Below are 22,567 nucleotides of genomic sequence, written 5' to 3'. Positions count from 1 at the left end.
GAAGACGTTAATTTTGAAATTATTTGGACACTGCAGCGTCCACAAGGGCTACCGAGCAGGCGCGCGCGCACCCGGGATGCTCGTTGTAAGAGACGGCGCAGTGAGAGCTCGTTTTCGCGTCCTCAGACCGATTGAGTTCGAAACAGCAACACCTCTCGAGTGACTTGAACGCACGTGCACCGGTAGTCGATGACGTCGATTTCGTTTTCAGGGGGCATAAGAATGGCATCGTTTCGTGAAGATCTTTCATTGCAGTGGTAGCAAAAGCACGCGTAGCACAAGTAGTCCGTCTCACTGACAGTCACTGGTCTTTCGGGCGTTAAATGTTCCTTCAAAGCATTTATGTCTAGGTCGGTAACTCTGCGAAATTTTGGCTTCTTTACACTAATTAAAGGAGTACTGACACGATTTTTAGACATCGCAAAAGGGACATTTTTTGCTTCTTTGGTATGCAGTGTCACACTGTCCACACACTGGAGTCGGAGAACACGTATAAAATATTTTAATTTGACTTTGAAGTTTTCGTCGCTGAGCATCTGCAAGCCAGCCTCACTGCAAGGACATTATCTCGACGAGTCAATACAGTTCCCCCGAGCTTGCGAGTTCTGCATCCTGCATGCAGCCTAAATCGTAGAAATCACTGTCAGGGTCACTGGACGACAATTCACTCATCGTTGTTTATGTGCAGCACGAGCAGATGACGGATTTGCCGATAGTACGTCGCGAGTTTCTGTATCTCCGTGACGTCACACTGCTATGAAACGACACTGAGAAGCCATCCCCTCGATATCGAAACCGAAAGTGTCTTTTTAAGCTGGCGCTAATTAAGAGAGAGAAGAAATAGTAGAGAAGGAAAGGCAGGGAGGTTAACCAGTATAGGACAACCGGTTTGCTACCCTACACATGGGGACATGGTGGGGGAGATTTAAAGATGGAGAGGAAAGAGAGAGAGAGAGAGAAAGATAGAAAGATAGCACATGACACAGCACACATAGAATCAGTCGGTCACTCTTGCGTGGTAGTTGGTCACTTTTGCGTGGTACGCGACATTTCTGTCACAGGCGCTTGGCCAAGTTCGTCGCTCTCAAAAACCTCAGCAGTGCCTTCGTCGCCTTCAGTTGTGATGTCTTCTGTTGACAACATGCAAGTATTGTTTGAACAGACATTTGTCTACTGTCAAGGCGCGCTAGAACGGACGCCAATGACTGTCTCTGAGCATTATATACCGGACACTCGCACAGGACGTGCGACTTTCGAGGCCTTGCACAGGAGATCACGCTCGCTCTATGGTGCCCACCAAGCAGCCAAACCAACTGGACTAATCGTCAACGCCACCTGTCCTCTTTGATGCATATCTGTATGCCAACTGGACTCCGCCGAAGAGAGGCCACACTGCTTTATCGCTTGTGGCTAGGGGTGGCATTTACGAAATCCTATTCCTTTCGAATTGGAATGGCCGACAACGCTCTATGCGATGCCTGTCGTTGCGAGGAGAGGCGCTAATTAAAATATATACGATGCATTCCCAGGCGCCACAATAGTCATTTTAGGTTTCTCAACACCAGTATTTTATTTAGAGCAACAATCCGAAGTTTTTTTAAATTCGTGTCAGTACTCCTTTAAGCTTCTTGTGCTTCGAAAGGTAGTCTACACAATACACTCATTCAGAGCTATATTTTCTCGCCATGAGACGCACAGGAGGAGTAGAGTAAGAGCAAAGCACAAGAATTATCCGCGCCGAATGAAGTGTGAACAGCGCGCCGAACGCGCGGCCAGTTCAGGCCGTCTGCTGCCGACACCTAAGATAGGCAAGCGCATCCGGTTACCGATAGTTTGGTTTTCTTTCCTTTGACGTTCCATATTTTGCTTTGCCACTGCAGCGCCACGTTCATGCTTTCTATTGATCGCAACTGGCACAGCGCAGTTTCTCTGGCAGCAGCGTGCGTGAAGCGAGCGCTCATAGCTCCCTTATGGAGTTTTCATCTTGCTTCCATCTCCCCCGCGTTATCAGCGCCTAGCTGCGATGCGAACAGAGGGCGGATAGAATAGTGAAGCTCCAGTGCACGTGCGTTCAAATCACCCGAGAGGTGTTGCTGTTTCGAATTCAATCGGTCTGAGGACGCGAAAACGAACTCTCACTGCGCCGTCTCTTACAACGAGCATCTCGGGTGCGCGCGCGCCTGCTCGGTAGCCCCGCGCTCGTGGCCGCAGCAGTGACCAAATAAATTCAAAATTAACGTCTTCAGTGCCGGCGACACCTTTTTCGGTACTGCTGGTTTTTTAATAAAAAGAAATTCAATCCTGCCTGCATTTTATACACTTGCTGAGCAAGAAATCGGAATTGCCAATCCTTGCCTAAGGTTCTCATTGGAGGGGCCGTAACTATTAGTGCAACGAAATTATGCAACATGTTTTCAATGATTGGGAAAGCTTATGTGGAGAAGAATAAGGACAAAGTTTAAGAAATATAAAAAATGTTTTTTTTTTTAATTGTCATCAGAAGTTTCCAATGTTCGGTGTTTTCTTGAAATTAGCCCGATCATATCTCTTTACTGAAAAGCTATATAAACATAAGATTCGGCAGTTTGGTATGTAAGCATGCGAAGAACGTAATGCGGAATTTTTGTCGCTCTGCTACAAGGCCTTTTTGAGATAAAGACCTTCAAAGTAAAGAAAATAACGTTTCCTGGGCCAATTTTTAGGTCTTTTATAAAAACATCTACACTACACATAAAAACTAAAAATACCTGAGCAGAAGCAAAAACATGCATATATGTAGTTAAAGAAATTTCAGCTACCTAACTTTAATATATTTTGTGTAATTCATAAAGAAAGTTGGCCAAAACAGCACAGCGCATGAGCGCTCCACTCTACCTCTCCGTCATTATTGATTTTCTGTGCTTCAACAAAATATTTGGCGGCAAAAAAAGAAAAATGCGGATCTCTTCTTTCCACTCATCAGGCAGTAACATATAAAATTTTGAAATAAGTTTAATAGGTCGACCAGCCATCGTTTGTTCGATCTTACGTGGAATCACCCACGAATCGAATAGTGCGACAGGGGAATCGAATATGAATTTAATATTATCAAAAGTGAGTAGAATCGAATAACGAATGGTTTCTAACAATGAATAGACGTTTCCACAGTTAATAGAAAACGATGTTCACATATTCATATTCGTAACTTTAGCCAGTTTCTGTCATCGCACTACACGTTATGAAGCATTCTTTCTGGAAAAAAAGAAACCCCAGAAGGCGCATTAGGGAGAAAAAAATTCTGGTAATTCGCGTACACAGGACACCTCGGAGATCGCGTATTAACGTTGTGTGGTCGATAAAGTCTTGCTCCAAGAGTGGTGTAGCCTGCACCTTTCAGCAAGTTGTCGTGTATTATGCGTATAATGCGCGTGCGGTGGAAAATTGTAAAGTTTCCCCAACTGCGACACTATACGTATTTGGTCAACACCATGGAACACTTTGAAATGTTCGAAAAGTATACGTTAAGAAAGAAGAAAAAAATGTTCGTATTTACGAATAGCGGCTTTCGAACCGAATAGGATGTTATTCGATTTATTCGAAAGCACCGAATATTCGCACACACCTAGTAAAAGTTATATGGGAATGGAACGTTTCTGCATTTAATTTTAAAGGGACCGACAACTGCTCAGAACATGAAATAAGATGACTGCACTGATGGAAAGATTGTCCGTCGCATTGACTCAAACCAACCCTGTTGATCTCGTGAGAGGCGGATTTATATTTTTATTTCTTCATTGAAGGTCGCGAAAAATGACCTTCGGCGCCTCTGGCGGCAAAATCATACACGGTCCGATGAAGCCTGTCACGTGACCATTGATTGGTGTATGCGTTCGATGACTTTTCTGTTAGTACTGAAATATTGTTCATTTCTTTATATTAAAAGATAATACTCCATAAAAATGTACATGTAGACCTGCGTTAGTTGTATGCAACAAAGTGACACTGCCTTCGCTTGGCGTAATGATCCCATGCCGCGAAAAGCCATCCATGACACAGGCGCTGGCAACCTTGGTCGCAGGCGCGCACAACGCTGTACAAATACCGAGGTGGTGTATAAAGCCACATCATCTCATTGTAACAGCTTGCTATTTTCAAAAATGGCTGGAAAGCTCAAAATAAAGGTGTAGCATAGCTACAGTAACTCCTGCGAAAGCAGAACAACGACAGTTTTCACAAGGGCTAGCGGCATTGCTATCAATTTTCAGCGTTGCTGGAGCAAGCCTTCATGCGTGTTTGGAGCCTTTCAGATGGAAAAAATGAGCATATTTGTCATGACCCAACTAACCTGCACAACGTTTTTTTTTTAGAATTGAAACAACGCATGGGCAAATGTCATTCTCTTTGGTTCAAAGGGAAGTGGAAGCAATTTTGAAGCAAATGGAAGTAGCAGGATTTGACTTTCGATAGAATGCAAGTGATAACCTGTAAAATAAGTTACATTTTAAAATTTACTATACTTCGAGCATATAAGCCGGTATAACAAGCTTTTAAACCTAAAAAATCACAGCATATCCACGGAGTGAATGATGATGAGTGGGCGAAGCTGCGGAGGTTCATCGGTAAACCGTGAATCTTCCGTGAATTCTGCCCAGTACATCATCACCGACGTGAGATCGGGCGCATTTATACTAAAGGTTCGATGAGTTATGACGACTTGCAGCTCACTTTAATTTTACATGTACGCTGTGAATTTTCATTGTTTAGAAAACCATTGCTTTAGAAAACATCTGGCGTCTTTCGTTAAGCAGCTGGCGTCTTTTCGTTTTGCTTTAGAAACATCTGGCGTTCTTCCGTTTTGCTTTTACAAAACATCTGGCGTCGTTCGTTGGTTTATTTCATCAATCAACGGCGTTTTGAACAAAATTTTTATTGTTTAATCACGCACAGGAGAAATCTCACCAGGCACTACCTTGGAGGTAAAGAATGGCTGCTAATGGGAATGAGAGACAGAAGAAGTCGGCTTTTAGCTACCGCTGCGAATTTTTTATTGTTCAACAACGCACAGGAAAAATCTCCCACCGGCACCACCTTGGAGGTCAAAGCGTAAGACTGGTTACGCACTACGACTACGACTACGAGGGACGAACGGGTGCCGCCTTAAGGAGCTTCGCCCCTAAAATACTGCTTATAAAATAACTACGTGCTTTCAGGATAAGTCACTGCAGCTACAAACGCTACGAAGGGTAAGCTTCCTGTCGCGCCGTAAAAAGCTGGGTCGAGAAAAATCTGTTGTCGGTCCCTTTAATAGAGAACGCACGACCTCTCGTTCATTAGATTCAGTGACCTCAAAAGTTTGTCTTCGGAACGATTACTCGCTGAATCCTTGCCAGATATGAAGTCAGATGCCTACGGCACAATAAGAAAGTGGTTTAATATATAGTCTTGCCCCATCTTTCGAGAAAGTTGTCGTTTGTATGACATATATAGGTCGTTGGGCCGTCAAAGATGACAAAGAGAAGCCATGACGCGTGTTTCGAATACAGTAAAATGGCATGGAATTCAAGAATGCAGCGCAAACATCCATTCACACGATGCTGGATTTTCATCTGTCTGTTTATGCAATGAAAAGTTCATGTCACTTTAGGCATATGCCCACTTTGTACGCACATGTACATGGAGCTAGGTCCTGTTTCTCCCACACTGCTGGGACATTAAAAAAAAACTATCACCATCTCCCGCTAAAGGGGACCATGAGGCGATGCGAAGCAGCGTTTCGGCATGTCGAGCCCGCGTTTCAGAGGGGGAGTGGAGAGAGGGAGTGGAGAGGGGGAGGCGAGAGGGGAAGTGGGGGAAAGGGGGAGTGTAGAGGAGGAGGGGAGAGGGGAAGTAGAGAAGAGGTGTGTGGAGAGGGTTTGCGCATGCGCAGTAAGGGTGGTCACGCCGCACACCACCACCACCGGTTTGAACTCCACCATAAGATGATTCGCATCTAAAAAGCCCAGCTTTCGTATTACTAACATACCAGAAAGTAATGAAAACCGACTCATAAAGCGAGTATGTCTCGCAACTGCCTTTCAGTCTCAAGAGACAAAATAGTACCCCTCAATACGCACTGCCCAAATAGCGTGTCTAAGTATAACCAACATCTTATTGCAAGTGATTGCGTTTGGACTGAAAATTATGGTGGCCTGAACAACACAGCTTCCTGTCACTCTGTTGCGTACACTGCAGATGGAATTAAACTCGTCAGATTTTCGCTTCGATTTCACGTTTGTTCATGTATAATTGTTTGCGTCATATATTCTAAAGAGCACGCCGATTTTTCAAGAGCGACTATATTCGATTTCAGGATTGCATTGGACATCGCAACATTCGATCTGTGGGTTATTCGAAAGTCTCGAATATTCGCGCACTCCCACTGATAAATGCACAAGTTTCAGTAGCTGAATGCTTATGAGGTGTTTCTTAAAGCCACTCTGAGCCATGCCACCGCAAACAGAGCAGCATCAACACTACGAGTATTCCTCAAAATAGACGGTACAGGAAACACACGAGTCGCATTAGCGCGGATGCGATGACAAAGGGCTTACGTCGAGCACTTGTAAGCTCGTTGTCACGTTTAGTCGAGTATATGACTTGGCTGGTTTTCTACACAACTTAAGATGCGGAATTTTTGCGCCGCCCGTAAAGACAACAAAGAGACGTTTATCATGACAATAAGTGCTTACAAGTAAAATAGTATGTGCAGCATTGTTTCGTTCGAGTAAGCATTCACAGACGTGCGCGAGAAAACTTCTCCAGAGAGACAACTACAACTTAGTGATTCCTAGAAACAGAAGGATATTAGATTCGGAGTGCACAGTAAGTGTCTCTCCACTGAGGACACCTGAACCGAAACACTCACAGGAAGAGGGGAAATAAGGGGGATAGCGCGAATGAAAGAATTTCTTTGTAGGGACAACTACATTAACCTCTTCTCCTTCGGTGAGGAAGGCCTCACTTTTGTTGTCGACGTTGTGACCGTGGCACGCACGCACCATGCGGGATTGGCCAAGAATCAGGTGGTTAAGAAAGACAGCGAAGAATTGAAATTTACGAATTGAAATTTACAAACTACAAATTAAATTTGGTGTGCGGGAAGGAGTGGAAAAGAATTACACGAGACGCATAATTAAAAAAAAAGATAATAAAATTAGCAGAGGGAAAGACTGGTTTCTGTAAGGCACAACGTTATTAAGAAATTACAGACAATCAAGCGAAGGATAGTATAGGAGATGGTATATGTAGTAATTATGATATTCATGTGAAGAAATTAAAGTGGACGAAAAGGCAACTTGCCACCGGCAGGGACCGAACCTGCATCCTTCGAACAACGCCACAACGCGTCCGATGCTGTCCACTTTTTTTTATCTCTGCATTTCAAACCTTGAATGTTAGTCAACGCCGCACGTAGCCATGACAGCGAATGTGGTACACCTTTTTTTCTTTTCTTGCCGGCTGGCGTCACGCAGCACGTGATCTTTTTACGAGCTGGCAGCAGGCAAAAAAAAAGTGTGCTCCGTACTCGCCGTCATGGCTACGAGCGTCGCTAACACTCCCACGTTTAAAGCGCAGAGATAAGACTAGAAAAGTGGACGGGAGGACGACCGCCGCCGTAGTTCAATTGGCAGAACATCGGACGCATTATTCGAAGGATCCAGGTTTGGTCCCTGCCGGCGGCAAGTTCTCTTTTCGTCAACTTTAATTTCTTCACATTTATATCTTAATTACTACATATAACATCCTCTATACTATCCTTGGCTTGATTGCCTGTATTTCTCATTAACGTCGTGTCTAACGAAGAAAACGAGCCCTTATAAATTCCCTTCTTTGTTTTCAGTAAGATAACTTTCGTAATTCCAAGCAACTATTCCTGTTTCAGAATTCAAAAATTGAGGCTCTAAAAGGGAGGAATCACAGACTCAGACAAATCTAGTCCAGAAATTCGTATAGCGGATTTTGTAATAGTGTTTTTCTGGTTGCAGAAAACCGACTACAAGTAGAAAATAAAGGATCAATTCTTTCTGCTTCGGGTCGCAGAATGAGCACGGCGGTGAGAGAACCAGGCCAGACGAGGGTTAGAAATGTAGTGTTGATACATATGAAACAAACTACGGCATGTTCCACGCACTGTGGGAATCAACGCTATGCGAAGCAGTCAGCAAGGAGCTGGCTATGGCGCATTATTCAGCTTTGAGCCAAGTGTGACCGAGACGAGTTTATAGTCCGATAACGTCAGCACTATAGTTTAAGCGCATACGGGTCATTTCACGCCAAACGTTCCAGCCGATTTGACTACCATCTCAAATGTATTCGAAAAAGATTGTGCTGATTTATTGCATCGAAAACAGTGAATTAATAAATTGCTAGAATATTTCGGAGCCAAAAAAAAATTTGGTCACCTGGGAGCCTTCCGAATTTCGCATGGTGTCTTCTGAGTGATGTTTGTCAGAGAATTTCTTCTGAGAGTATCGTTTGTCTTTTCAATACGAAAGTTGGGTTACATGTTAAGCAAAGGCGTTTGTGTTAAGGTGCTCGAAGTTCAACAATATTACTGCAATTTTCCTGCCATATACGCCCCCAGATTTCGCCAAAATCTTCTATGGTTGCATTTTTTTTATTGCAACATTGCGCTATGTACGAATATATGAGTAATCAATACTTACTCTACGGAAGGTATATTTAGCGCTAAAAATATTTTCAGACCACTGAAGTCTGTAGATATTGCGAGGAAAAATCACGAATCTCAGAAAATCTTCGTTTTGGTCCACATTGAGGCGCAACTTACGCCCCGTGGTGCTCCAATTAAAAATCATCTTTATACCTCAATCGAAAGCAAATAAATAGTTATTGCGACATGGCAACCTTTATCATTGCATTTTTTGTTTTAAGGAAGAAAATAATTTTTGTAGTTCCCGTTGACGGCCATCTTCCCATTTGCTCATACGGCAGCTTCCTCATTGACGTTCCACATTGCCGTCATTGGGGAACTGGGTATTGAAATTTAGGTGCACAATACAGAAACCCTCCGGGTGGTCAAGATTAATCTCGAGCTCCCCATTATGTAGACTGCGGATTAATTCGCATCGTGGGTTTGGAACGCAAAACCCTTAGAGAGTTCAATTTCCATAACCAAGAGACAAAACATCGTGGCGGCAACTGGCACACGCCGAAAAAGGTATTTATATAGATAGCTTGAATGCCCTTACACATCACGGGCAAACTGGCAGCGTGCGGAAGACACTTTCTTTCATCTTACAGCTGTTTGAGTAAGTTTAGCTGTCATTCGTTTCGTAATGACTTCATGAAAAGCGTGCGTATAGCTCTCGTTCGTTCGAAAACGGAAAATTTCCTCCCTGCTGTTTCTTCATGGCTTAAGGAACCACACAGCCGCGCAGCATGCCTGGGGCCCTTTTGTTCGGTTTTTCCGCAACACTGCTGGAACACCCCTCGCAAATATCTTTCCGCGCACAGCAGTAGAAAAAGCACGCACGTGCATGGAGAGCAGCAGGATACTAGACGAACAGTAGCGACCGAAGTGATGACCGCGAAAGCGCCACCCGCTGTCACAACAAACGGAAGGAGGGGAAAAAAAAGGCGCGAAAACTTAGATACGAAAACACAATTTTACTTCTATACTCAGAACTGTGCAATCTTAATTTATTTGAAAGATAGACCCAATATGCAAACGTTACTGAATCTTTCTTTGGCTACCCGGAACATGCATGGTGACGCTATATGTTACCGATGCCGAAACTATTCCTACTGTCCACCCTGTCCAATTATACGATTTCATCGCTGGGCATTCAAGCTTCAGGAATACGGATTGCGCACTGGGGGCGCTTCCCACGTGCACTAACTACTGAGGGGCACGCATTCCTAACTGAGGATGGTTGATTGCTTTCAACAATCTTCTTGGCTGCTGCGCTTGCAAACTTGTAAGCTCTCGGGCGTTGACTAGATACTGTATAATTTAGACGGAGCAGAGGAGAGAATGTCATTTGAAGTAGTACGCTCGTCGGAGACGCACCATTATTCGGAGGAAAGTGCCAGTCACAGCAGGGACTAGCATCTCAGGCGCATATTCATTGTACAAGAATATGCGCCAGTGCTTCTCAGTCTCTATATGCGCGCGACAGCAACCGATTAACGCTATTTGTACGCGCATTGACGATCGAGTGCTGACCCACACACTGCAGCGGGACATGGCGCCGTACTCTTCCTGACTCTGCAGGGCTCTCACTCCACCAACTAGGGGTGCAGACAGAAATTTATTTCGGAAATGGAAAGGGTGAGGAGGGGATTACAACCCCCTTTTATGTATGTTCGTGTGTGTATACTATCCACAAAAGATGCAAAAAAATTTTTATGGTGGTGGGGGGATGATGAATAGAGAGCGACAAACGAAGACAAGCGCGAAGGCAATCCTCTTCGTTTGTCGCTGCTCTCACTTCGTCCTTTGTCGAAGTGCGCGCTGTCATACATCATGTATCCACACAAACTAGCCCGGTCGCACACCTTGCTATATCCTGTAACAGGTCAGTAATTCCATGAAATACTATAAAAGGACATTATTCAGAAATCATGGTCTCCTTGGGCAGCGCACGCGATTATCATCGAAAACAAATGTGGAACGAAGATTTTGTGCATGTTATCGTCGTGCAAATTTAGTAACAAATTGGGGTGTTTGTACGCTCGCGCACTGATGATGCTATCGACAGCCTTCATTTGGCATTTCCCTTTTAGTCCGTTGTTGTCCTGCGCTCGATCGGGTTACTGGCAAGTCCTAGCGAAACCAAGGGGGAAAGAGAAAACGGCGTTTGTGGCTTCGGAGGGAGTCTTCAAAATTCAATCTCATATAAATTTGGCAGTGCGACTCCCCTGCAGCATTTTAGTGATTCCAAACAGCCCTCCCGGGCACCACTCTGTGTCGCCGAGAGACAGAGAGAGAGAGAGAGATCTCTTTATTGCTTAAAGTGGGAAGTTAGTATCTTTTTCCTTGCCGTGGTGAGTTTAGACCACGTGTCGCGTAACCTAAATCGTCACGTCGATGTTGTTCTAACATAGCTTAAGAATGCTGCTCTCGTTGTCAAGTGTAAAAAAGTACATGCCGCTTTAAAGAGCGGCAAATATTATTGATTGGCCCCCTCGTGGACAAAAAAGCGCGTACGAAATGATCCGCAGCGGATGTGCAGCCGTCGAAGAATTCAAGGTACCTAGATCTGAAAAAGAGCTCTGCAGTTTCTTGGGAATTTGTTCCTGTACATCAGCCTGTTTATGCCCAGATTTGCCGATGTCGCCTGTCCCATGATGTCTGTTACAAATAGTGACGGTATTATGAATTAATTAATTCAATGCTAGGCTTTTATATTTTAAATGAATGACCTAATTACTAGACGCGCCATAGAGGGAGACTCCGCAAATAATTTTTAACATTTTGGTGTTTTTTAATGTGCGCATAAATGTAAGCGCATGAACACTTCTGGATTCCTTCCGATCAAACCATCGTGGCGGGGATCTAATGCGCATCCTCGAGCTCAGCAGCGCATCGCATATCACTAAGCTGCAGAGGCGATTATGACACCACCTGCGCGAGCCATGTTTTCTTTTATTGCGATAGCAATTATATGGACAGTCTCGGCTGGATTTTGCCGTCGCCGTCGCCGCCGTCATGCACCGTATATGTATAAGTATGTATATATATATAAAAGCCCCCAAAGAAAAATAATTCAGAAAAATGCTTCCGAAGCGCGGAATCGAACCAGGGACCTCCTACTCCGCAGCGAGTGGCGCTATCCACTACGCCACGAAACGCAGATCCTCCGCGTAGCTAACGGCGAGCGTTATATACACACGCTTTACCGCTGGACGGACTCAGAGACGGCAGGCGATAATGAGCGTTTCTTCATTACTAGCGAGATGGCGCTAGGAGCCCGACGGGCGCATTTAAAAGTCGTCGGCGAGCTCGCTCTCTTCTTCTTATATTTGCGCATGGGAGAACCTTGCCCTTCCGCTGTCTGCTCGCGCGGTTTTCTCGTGGTGAGGGGAAGAGGAATGTTTCAAACTTTCACCGTGATGTCCGCGCTCATGTTACGGCGCGTACGAATGTCACTCGAGCTCAGGGACGCCGCTAAACGAACAAACAGAAGATGAGCGCGAACTATCAAGTGTCACAGCTCGACACTTGAAGCACGCTAATTTCCTTCGCTGCTTCGGCCGCCTTGCAGCAGGAGCGCTGTTCAAACTGAGAGTATCCATTGGCGAGCCTCACTTCGTATAGCATTAATTTCTTGCTATCGCATTCATTGCTTCGCCCTTGCGGCGAAACTGTGACTTTTTTCTTTCTTTTTTTTAATCTCCGTTGCGCAACACCGGTACGTTAGCTTGGCGTGCCAGCTAGGTCTCCTATATCGAAGTTTGAGGCTGTTTATAGAAGCCACATCCTTCTCGTTTCTGTGGCCCCGTGAGCTGTGTACCCTGAGCCGAGAGCACGGACGCTGCGGACACCTGATGAACGCGCTAGCGCACGTGTGAGAGCTGCGCGGAGGCCGCCCGAGCACCTGCACGACGACTGCGTGCACGACGCTGACTCAAGCGCAGTGCGGGGCATCGGGCTCACCAACTCGCCGCGTCTCGCGTGTCGTTCAGCCCTTTGTCGCGCGAAACGCCCACAAACCAGGAAACGCGAGCGCAGAAGCGTTCTTTCTTTCTTTCTTTCTTTCTTTCTTTCTTTCTTTCTTTCTTTCTTTCTTTCTTTCTTTCTTTCTTTCTTTCTTTCCTTCCCATATTTTCTTTATTTCTTTCAGGAGTTTCCAAGGGGGCTGAAAATCGGAGGCGCATGCCTCAAGTTCTCGCCAGCTCTGCTCCAATCGGTGACATCAGACTCGTGTGATGCAATAAACGTATTCTTGAAGACCGGTACGCGTCCTGCGCCGTTCACAGGTCATCGAACTTTTCGGAACGACTCGGCAGGATGGCTCGACTTGAAGACACTCATGTATTGTGAACAAGTGAAGGGACATTGATTGCGTACGTACAGCCTCCAGCATTTTAATAATATCGCGCGAGCGTCGACCGCACTAGAGTCACTAGAAAAACTTCAGAGTATCGCATCGGTTCTCCGCGCGCCGCCGCCGACGCGATTGGCTTACTCGTATCACGTGACCTCTCGCCGCCATATCCCTTCCAAGCGCTTTGGGTGCAGGCGCGTTAACTGCAGAGCGCGGCCGGACATTTAGCAGTACCACGGTCCATAGAAGTACTTCGTCGCTTTTTTAAACGCGTCATGCAGATGCCAGAGAGTAGCTTACCAGTAACCGAACGTTGCTGGTGAGCTACTCAGGAAATTTCGTATATTTTTGCATTCTGTGAGGGAAACATTAACGTCAAAGAGCGTCGCTGTACGTGGCTGCATAGTTGGCCGTGGAATGAATTCGCCCCCCTCGAAAAACACTCCTTTCCGTAGTGAACTACACAAACTTTGCTGGAAAAGCTCTCATGCAACAGGATACTTCACCTTTTCTGTTCGCTATGTTCAGCGATATTGAAAACTACATACCTTTCTATTTGCTCGGCTGTTTATATCGCGATCCGTTGAACAGATTGTGCATGCATTTCGAGTAATGAGCGTGTCGCGCACGAGAGCGAAATCGAAGACTTAAAATAATAACTGTTTACTGCATACGTACCTTGAAGGCAATTGTCGAATGATCATTTGCCACTGCGCAAAACTGAAGCGTGGAACTCTGTTGATAAACTTGGTACCAGGCAATGTTATTAAGCGCATTTTATTTTTAAAAAATGTTGCTAATGCTGCGTTGCGCCGAGCGTTCCCTTACAATACTGTTTAGTGGGTGAGAAATGGTCACAGCAAAAAAAAAAAAAAAAAAAATCGGCTTATGCTCCCACGCATTGAGGGAATTGGTTTCATGCGAGCCCCAGATCTATATACATACTGTGTTGCAGCAGCATGCGCGTTAAAAGTTTCGGGATGTGCTATTTCTGATCAAAATAACACGAAGCACTGCGCCGAGGAAGTTTTAACAAGAGTGCAGTAAGAAAAAAAAAAGTTGAAATTAAAAGCAGTGCAGAAACCGAACCCCTGCTGTTTACGCGCTGGCAACAAAAAAAAAAAAACTGCCGGAACACAGCAAAATATTTGCAAATGCACTGCAACGTTGGGAATATTAAGGAGTCAAAAAATAGGAAATGAAACAACTGAGTACTGACGTCAATCATTTTCGATGGCCTATTTTCTACCTATCTGTTAGGAAATGACAACGTATTCACAAAATAAGATGCACCTTACCTACCGCACACCGATTCGCCCGTGCGTTCGGCTGCTGGCGTACCGAACCGAGACGAATACTTCACGCACAACTTCCACTTACCGTACACACACCACTTCTATTACAGATAACACCCAGCTGAACAGCAAGCATGGTGCGCAAGTAAGGTATGCGTCAGCGATCAGTCGAAGGACGCAATGCTGAATGTTCTCGATGTTCGATAACGTTCTCGAATGCGCTATGAAATGAACCTGAACACCGACTGCAAAGCTAGCGCAAACAGTCAACATTCACCAAGCGTCGAAGTAAATGGCATCTCGCACGGTCATTACGTTAATGCAACTATACAGCTCCGGACCTTGCGAACACACCCGGCGGTGAAACGAAAAGAGACCGATGAAGCCACGAAGAGAGTTCGCGAGCACATGGCAACATTCACCGCACGTTTCATTAGCTACACCGCTTACCGCGCAGTCGATTCATGACTGTCGATGACTCGAAATCACTTCTGATATCCTTTTGAAGAAACACACACACACATATTGAAGTTACGCCGAGCGTAACACGGCATCGAGGCGAAAAGATCGGTCACTTCTCAACACACGCTACCAACGCGCCGGATGGTGCGGAAGGGAAATGGCCGCCGCCGCTCAATGTTGCCCGCGTGCAGCCTACCTTTGCGGTACTCTGAAATTTTCCAGTGACTCTACACCGCACGCAGTATCAGCGCCTTACAACGGCGATAATCTGCGAGACCGGCAACAGTACGCGCAGGCGCACAAAGCAGCGCTAGCGCAAGCGTCGTCTGCCACGCTGTTCCTTTCAGGACGATGCACGTCCTACCACAATGACTGTATTAGTCTCCTTAGATAAAAAAAAAGGAAAACAAAAGTGGTGTGAACAAAACCATGCGCACAACTTAAACCGTGATCTACCGATTCATGTTCTCTTGATCTTTCCTGTGATTGCAGTCAAAGAAACTGCTCAAAGTTGATGGGCAGGGAAATTTGAATAAAAAAAAAGTAATACACAAGAACGATGAGTGCTTGTATTGGCAGCATCGCATGCTGTTGAACGCAAACGTGGAAATAAAAAAAAATGCAAAACGTTCGTGACGTTTCTATCTGCGATTGTGCGCACTCCGGGCGCCTTTAACAAAGAAAGGGAGTGTTTCATCCTGAAAGGAACAGCCTGGCAGACGACGCTTGCGCTAGCGCGCTGCTTCGTGCGCCTGCGCGTACTGCTGCCAGTCTCGCAGATTATCGCCGTTGTAAGGCGCTGATACTGCGTGCGGTCGACGCTCGCGCGATATTATTAAAAATGCTGGAGGCTGTACGTCGCAACGTATACTAAACGAGACAGAATACGAGCAAATAGCCCCGCCACTGTGGTCTAGTACTTATGGCGCTCGACTACTGAACCGAAGGTCGCGGGATCAAATCCCGGCCGCGGCGGCTGCATTTTCGGCGGAGGCGAAAATGTTTGAGGCCCGTGTCCTTAGAATGAAGTACACGTTAAAGAACCCCAGGTGGTCGAAATTTCCGGAGCCCTCCACTACGGCGTCTGTCGTAATCATATATCGTAGTTTTGGGACGTTAAACCCCAGATATTATTATTAATAAAAAATATGAGCAAATCTAGGAAGGCTGCCCGGAAGATTGTCTAATTTGCCACAGGTGGTATATACACACGCCTCCACGGAAGAACGCGTGCACACGAACATAACACGCGGCATCGAATTCGCAAGCATTTTATTCGCAAATGCTACGCGTGCCTTTGGTCGGCCGCCTTCGCTAACATGTCCGGCATCGGGACTGACGGGAATGTGCTCTCACTAACAATTTTTGTTCTGTGGGGAACTTCGACCAATTTCGCCGGCTAAGCGGAAAACCAAAACGCCGAAGAGTGCGACTGCACGTCCTGAATGACCGACCGTATACGAAAATAAACCATCAATCTACTTCACTTCGTAAGTGTGCGGGCTGCGTCGGCCATAATTAGCAGTCTAGGTGCACATAGGTTAATGAAAGCCAGAACTAACGCCACTGCAATCGTTGTCGGAAACACTGACGTCATTATGGTTATCTGCGACAAACTTCGATCATTACTTAAGGCTCGATCGATCATTACTTAAGGCTATAGTCTCAATAGAAGCATTGCTATGTAAAAAGAACTGCAAGTAAAAAAGTAAATGCAATAGCCAGTCATAATCAGACATGAATAGGCAAAAAAACTAATCAGAACTTCTTTTGCACATCATTACTTGAAAGTCTCATGTAGCATTGCCGAGTGCCCAGGTGTTAAATGCTCCATACCTTTGGAAGTACACCTTTGCAAAAAAAAAAAAAAAATAAAGCTATCAATAGATGTAACAGCATATATGTATGTATGTGTGTGTGTGTGTGTGCGTGCGTGTGTGTGTGTGTGTGTAGACACACCCCAATGAATCCAACAGACAACTAAGCCAGGGAAACTGTATGGGACCTTAACTGTTGTTAACTGTAGTGTTGTAATTGTGACGTTAATTGAAATTAATTAAAATTGACGAAAACTCACCCTTTCCCGTCGGTACGATCCGAACCCGGGAAACGCCCGATGCTCTACCAATTGAGCTACGGCGGCATGCAGTCGTCCTCTCGTCCACTTTATCGTGTATTTACGTGCATGCAAACAAGGGAGCGTTAGTCAGCGCCGCTCGTAGCTCGTAAGTTGATCAGTCTTTTTCGCCCGCTTTGCCATGCCTGCGACCCCACTCCCTGCCGACCGAGTCTCTACCGCTGATAGGAGCTGTGAAGCACACCACCTCGACGGCGCAGCACGGGCGTCCGCCGACCTGTCCAATTGGAGGCCGAGCTCGCGAGGCGTAGCCCCCCATATAGTACAGCGGTGCCCTAGCTGCTCCACGGACAGCTTCGCCGCAATACTATCCGCAAGGTGTACTCCCCACTGCAGACGTCAGATTTCGCGTTGATATCCACCGCACGACCATCCATGACAGGGACCAAGACCGCCTCCAAGCTATACAGCAACCGGCGAGCCGTCGTCCAAGCTGGAGAGTGCCTGGAGGCGTCGGCCTACTGTGTGACGTCATCAACGCCTTCGCAACCAGCCGGAGACGAAACACTAACCACCACTCCCGGTTTGGCCCACAGTGAGAAGCAACATCATTCCCATAGACGCCGATTCCTCAAGCGCTTCCAAGCGTTCTTTATTTGTTACACGGCAGCGTTCGTTCATCGCCGCATTTTACAGGGCTTCACAGTCGATGATGAATGCTTCAGCGACGTGTTTTCATGCGCGTCCATCAAATAGCGTGAAGCCCTGTACAATCAACCAACGCAGCCGTGTATCAATCAGAGAACGCTTGCGCTTGAGTAGCGGCGCACTAGCGCGCATCTATTTCATATTTGGCGCGTTTCGCGCGCTTTTGTTTTTTTCTCGGAAAAAAAAAAAACCAGGTAGATTTCGGCATAAAATAAATGCTTGATTCTGGGTCACGCACGACAAGCGTGACGAAGTTCCACTTCTTCACACCCGCCGGTTACACGGAAATGAAGAAATAAGCGTGCGTGGCAATATACACGTCGAATGTAAAACCATATGTAAGCGCACACATGATTCCCGTATCTTGGATAATTGCCTTCCAGGAAGGTGCCGTTTGTCTTTTTTTCTGTGCGCGCATCAAAGAGGCTTCAAAATGTCGAGCGCATCACGGTATTGGACGCGAGGTCCACCACTGGAGATGCGGGCGCTGCGATCGTTGTGACGTGCAGGGTTGGATCACGTGATCTCACGTTGCTCCGGCGAAGGGAAGCGGATGGTTGAAGGCGTTGCTTTTAACCGCGATTTCTGGCGTTTTCCGCTTTGAACAGCGTTGTTTTGCTCTCACTTCATATGTGCGGACACCTAGAAGCTACACAATGTGGGAAAGTGCAGTCAGAGTTATCGGCGGCATGGTACATTATACTGCTCCGTGCCACAGTGCGAGCCTAGTGTGAGCTTTCACTTTCACCATTACCCTACTTTGCAAGAGCTTGATATCGCTTTCACCTGACATCCCTTTATTATTATTTTCAGCTCCTGAGCCCGGGCCGTTAATCTGCCGGACAAGCAATAAAGTTCTTCCATCCATCCATGGGGTTACTTGCTTATAGAGGATGTCTGTAGAATGAACCCATCCAGTGTGACTTCTTTCTTATGTTGCGCTACGGGCGACAACATGACTAGCTTCAAACACTAATTCACCTTCTACAATTGTTGGAGTTGGACGTCCCAAAACCGCGATATGATTATGGGGGACGCCGTAGTGGAAGCTCCGGAAGTTTCGAACACCTCCATGGAGTCGAAATTCAGCTTGAGGCCCGTACGTGTACCTAAATTCAAGTACACGGGCCTCATGCATTGATTCACCTTCTAACAGCAGCCGCGAAGTGTCATAGTGCTTATGTATTAAGTTGTAAATGCTGGACATTGGTATTTTCACTAACACATAAAATTGCGAACACAGCTATCTGATTTAGTTGGAATCGATTTGTGCTTATGAAGCGCGAGAAAAAAAAAACAAAAAAAAAACACGGGGACGAAGCAGAGATACACACAGGACAAACACTTGTCCTGTGTGTATCTTTGCTTCGTCTTGTGTTTTTCGCGCTTCATAAGCATAAAATTGCCATCTAGACCACAGTAAGCCACCTCTTGCAGCATTCTAGTGCATTCAAATGAGCAAAGTATAATGCGGCCGGCTGGCACACGGTACATTTACCTTCGCTATTGAGCCCTATCGGGACCGTATTTTTCGATCGCGATTGGCCCCTTTGTGCCAACTGCAGAACGGAGTAAATCGTAGAAAGTTTTCATCCCGATGTGGCTCGATGGCGATCGAAAATGCACCGTGTGCAAGCCGTAGACAATTCGCCCAATAAGGAGCAACAGGTAAATATTAAAATCGTGCTGCAGAAAAAAATGTGCTTACGTAAAATGTCATCTACCTACAACCCTGAATGAGGCGCGCGTGTGCATATAGCTTTTGTGCGTTTGCCTCCAATAACTTGAGAAAGGTTGTGGTTGCATGCAGAAGTAATCATGTTGGGTTGCTGCCCACAAAGCGGACAAACCGCTCGCGCCATGCTTTATACTATACGCCTTGTGCACCGCCTATAGAGGCGCCACTGATAGCCACCTAGCGGGCGCCGCCGACAGTACGTGCGAGAAGCCGAGCAGACGACAGCGCTTTGCACAGCTTTGCCGTGAGGAAATGAATGAAGTTCGCGGCTGCTATTTCCCCTTCGTGCGGGTGCCAGACAACTAATTCTGCACTGGCAGCTGCAGGAAAGGCGCGGGCCTCTACGAAAGTGGACTTGTGCACGATGTTTGTCACGAACGAGCGCTTAACTAAGCGCACGTCGCCGATTTCGAACGACGGCATGAAAGCCTGGCGCCGACGGTTCGTGCGCGACAGAGCGCGCGCATCGAAAAAAAGGCGCCAGGAGCGCGCCCGCGCGCCTCTTACCCTCTACGCAGAAGACGCCACCGACACAGCCAACGAACGCGAAAGATCGGCATATTCGAGACAGCAAAGCTGAGCCAGCGGCGCCGTCTGATTCCGCAGACGAATCGGTGAGAGGATCTCGCCCTTTCTCTAGCTTTCGCTGTGCTACGCACAGACGAATCATACGCACCTTCCCGAACCCAGGCGTGAGCCGATACAGGCAATGCAAGCGCAGCAAGCGCGCGGGGCCAGAGCAGCCAGAGTCAGTCAGTGAGGAGTTAGCCGGCGATGAAGTTATGTCGTTCTAGTGATAGCATCGTTCGCTCGACCGCAGAAGACGTGTTGTTTGATGATCTAGTGCTGTGAGTTAAGACAGTGACAAGTTTTGAAGAGGGTTGCCGAGAAGACATGTGATGACCGACTGCGGAGGAGAACGAACGTCCGCGTGGAGTGAATCGTCATGCCGGTGAATATCAAAGGTGCGTCGCGCAGACCAGCGTAACAAGATCCAGCTATGAGGTGCAGCTCGTGGTGAACATCCGCTTTTTTTGTTTACAAAGGTGACGTCTCAATCACTTCTTGTTCTTTCTGAAGTCAACCATTGCTGCATTTCTGTTTCTGTAAATAATAAATATAGAACTTAGCTTGTAATAGCGCGGTACATGTACCGCGCTAGTACAAGCTAAGTTCATGGATGACCAACTCGCCCGAACTACAACACTTCTGAAATATAGAGCGTTTGAACGAAGTGCCCTGCACGGCGGTCGAACCGAACCAACGCATACTCAGGCTGATAACTTTGGTCGTCTACCAGTGTCAACATGATCGAGTGCATCCAGCGAGCACCGATATGACAGAACGAAAGCATTAGAACAAGAAGCGATGTGTTAACCCGCACAATGACGAAGCGGCTCGTCTTCGCCAACGAACAGCGGCGATCCATTGCTTCCGTCGCTCTTGCTCAGGAGGCCTTGCGGTGAGTAAAACCGTGTTCCGGGCGCGTTTTTGTAGGTGTTTGAGCACTCCACTCCACAGCAATTGTTATTCGACATCCCTTGAAGTTTCGGCCACCACACATACGACGAACGCTGCTTATTCCACTACGGAAACGTGAACAACGCGGAAACACGTACAACGACGTAGGAAACCACGGCGGCCATCTGCTTGCTTTCCCGAGAGCAATGACTGAGTTCGCCGCCTATGGCGCTTCCGTCGGCGCGCACTAGGCGTATAGGACTATGTGTACTAAACAGGAATGCAAATTTGCTCATGCGATTTCTTTCTCGTGCCAACCGCGACGCGTCTTTAGATGCGAACCCACATGGAATGAAGTTACACGGTGGCCACGTTTCACTCATTTCTTGCAGCGAAAATATGTTTCCTTGTCTCAAGCAGACGCTAAAGCCCATTAGATGCTTAGTTTCGACACAAAATGGTTGTTTACCTTTTACAAAAGCAGCGCGCTCGCCCGCAGTGCCGGCATCGGTGGCCGTAGCAGACGATGCCGGCAGCCAAGGTGGTGTCAGTCATATTGAGGAACGTAATATTTTTTTTCGGGGCAGTTTTGCCGCATTTCTCAGCCAGTGACGAAGCCACAACAGTATTTTACTAATTTCTTCAAAGTGAAGTACAACAATAATAATAAGAAGGAAGACGCGAAAGCGGCTGCGGCATAGCTGCGGGCTGAGCGGGAGAGGGCAGGCGGAGCAATCCAACCTTGCACGTCACACGGACACCTCCGCATGGCGGCGCCACGGTAAGTCCTCGCGCCCAATTTTCTCATATTCTGGTATCTGCCTGAACCTGAATGACATTTGCGCTTGCGCGTGGCGAGATCGCTGCCCAGCGATCCCTTCAAATAATTTGCAAGACCCCTCCGGCAGTGGTTTACACGGCGACCTGTCTGGCTAACTTTGAAATATGCTGCACCAACAAGCGCAAGTTTCCACCTTACCGAGCTTTCTTTTAACGTCCGCTGCGGTGAAAACGCGTGTTGGTTTAAAACTTGTTTTAAACTATTCGTTCGTCGGCCCTCATCCTTAAGTGGTAGCGCTTGGCTTGAAGAAAAAAAAAAAACAGTTGTTGGCTTTATTCTCGCTGCGATCGGTGTATTCCATCACGAAAAAAATGTGAGCCTGTTTCAAGCTGCACTGTTGAAACAGCCATTCTGTATATGTACGTCGCGACACGCTCGAGCGTCACGAAACGTGATTGCTTCTGGGCGGCAGGAAAGGATAACTCAAGAATGGCATAAGAACGAGACGAACTGTAACCATACTGATATATTGTAATAGCGTTCATATGTCATGCCACCTCTTATACAGTCACAGACACGACAACGATGGCCAACTAGGGACAAACTCGCGCTGAAACCAGGCGTTCGCACCTCTCATAGATCTACGGGCACGTCGCCGTTGGCGTAGGCCTTCCATCGCTTCGGAGGTCTTCTCGCAGCCGCTAGGTGATGCAGGTTGTTTGTAGGTTGCTTCTAGAAGGTGTCATTGCTAGGCTTTAGCTATAGATGATGCTAGGTTGTTTCTATGTTGATTCTCAGCGCAGGGAGGTTCGGGTTGAACCACAGACAGTCACAGACACGACACGGATGTGCAAACTGCAGAGACAGAACTTCGCGCTGAAACCGAGCGTCCGCACCTAGATCTACGGGCACGTCGTCGTTGGTGGGCCTTTCATCGCTTCGGGGCCGCCGTCGCTTCGCAGCCATTTGTTGGGCTAACTGTTGCTTTCTTCACTTCTAGTGGACCAGCGGTGAGTA

The sequence above is a fragment of the Rhipicephalus sanguineus genome, chromosome 1, assembly GCF_013339695.2.
Source record: "Rhipicephalus sanguineus isolate Rsan-2018 chromosome 1, BIME_Rsan_1.4, whole genome shotgun sequence".
In the NCBI taxonomy this organism is placed as follows: Eukaryota; Metazoa; Arthropoda; class Arachnida; order Ixodida; family Ixodidae; genus Rhipicephalus; species Rhipicephalus sanguineus.
Note: the sequence above shows the minus strand (reverse complement) of the source record.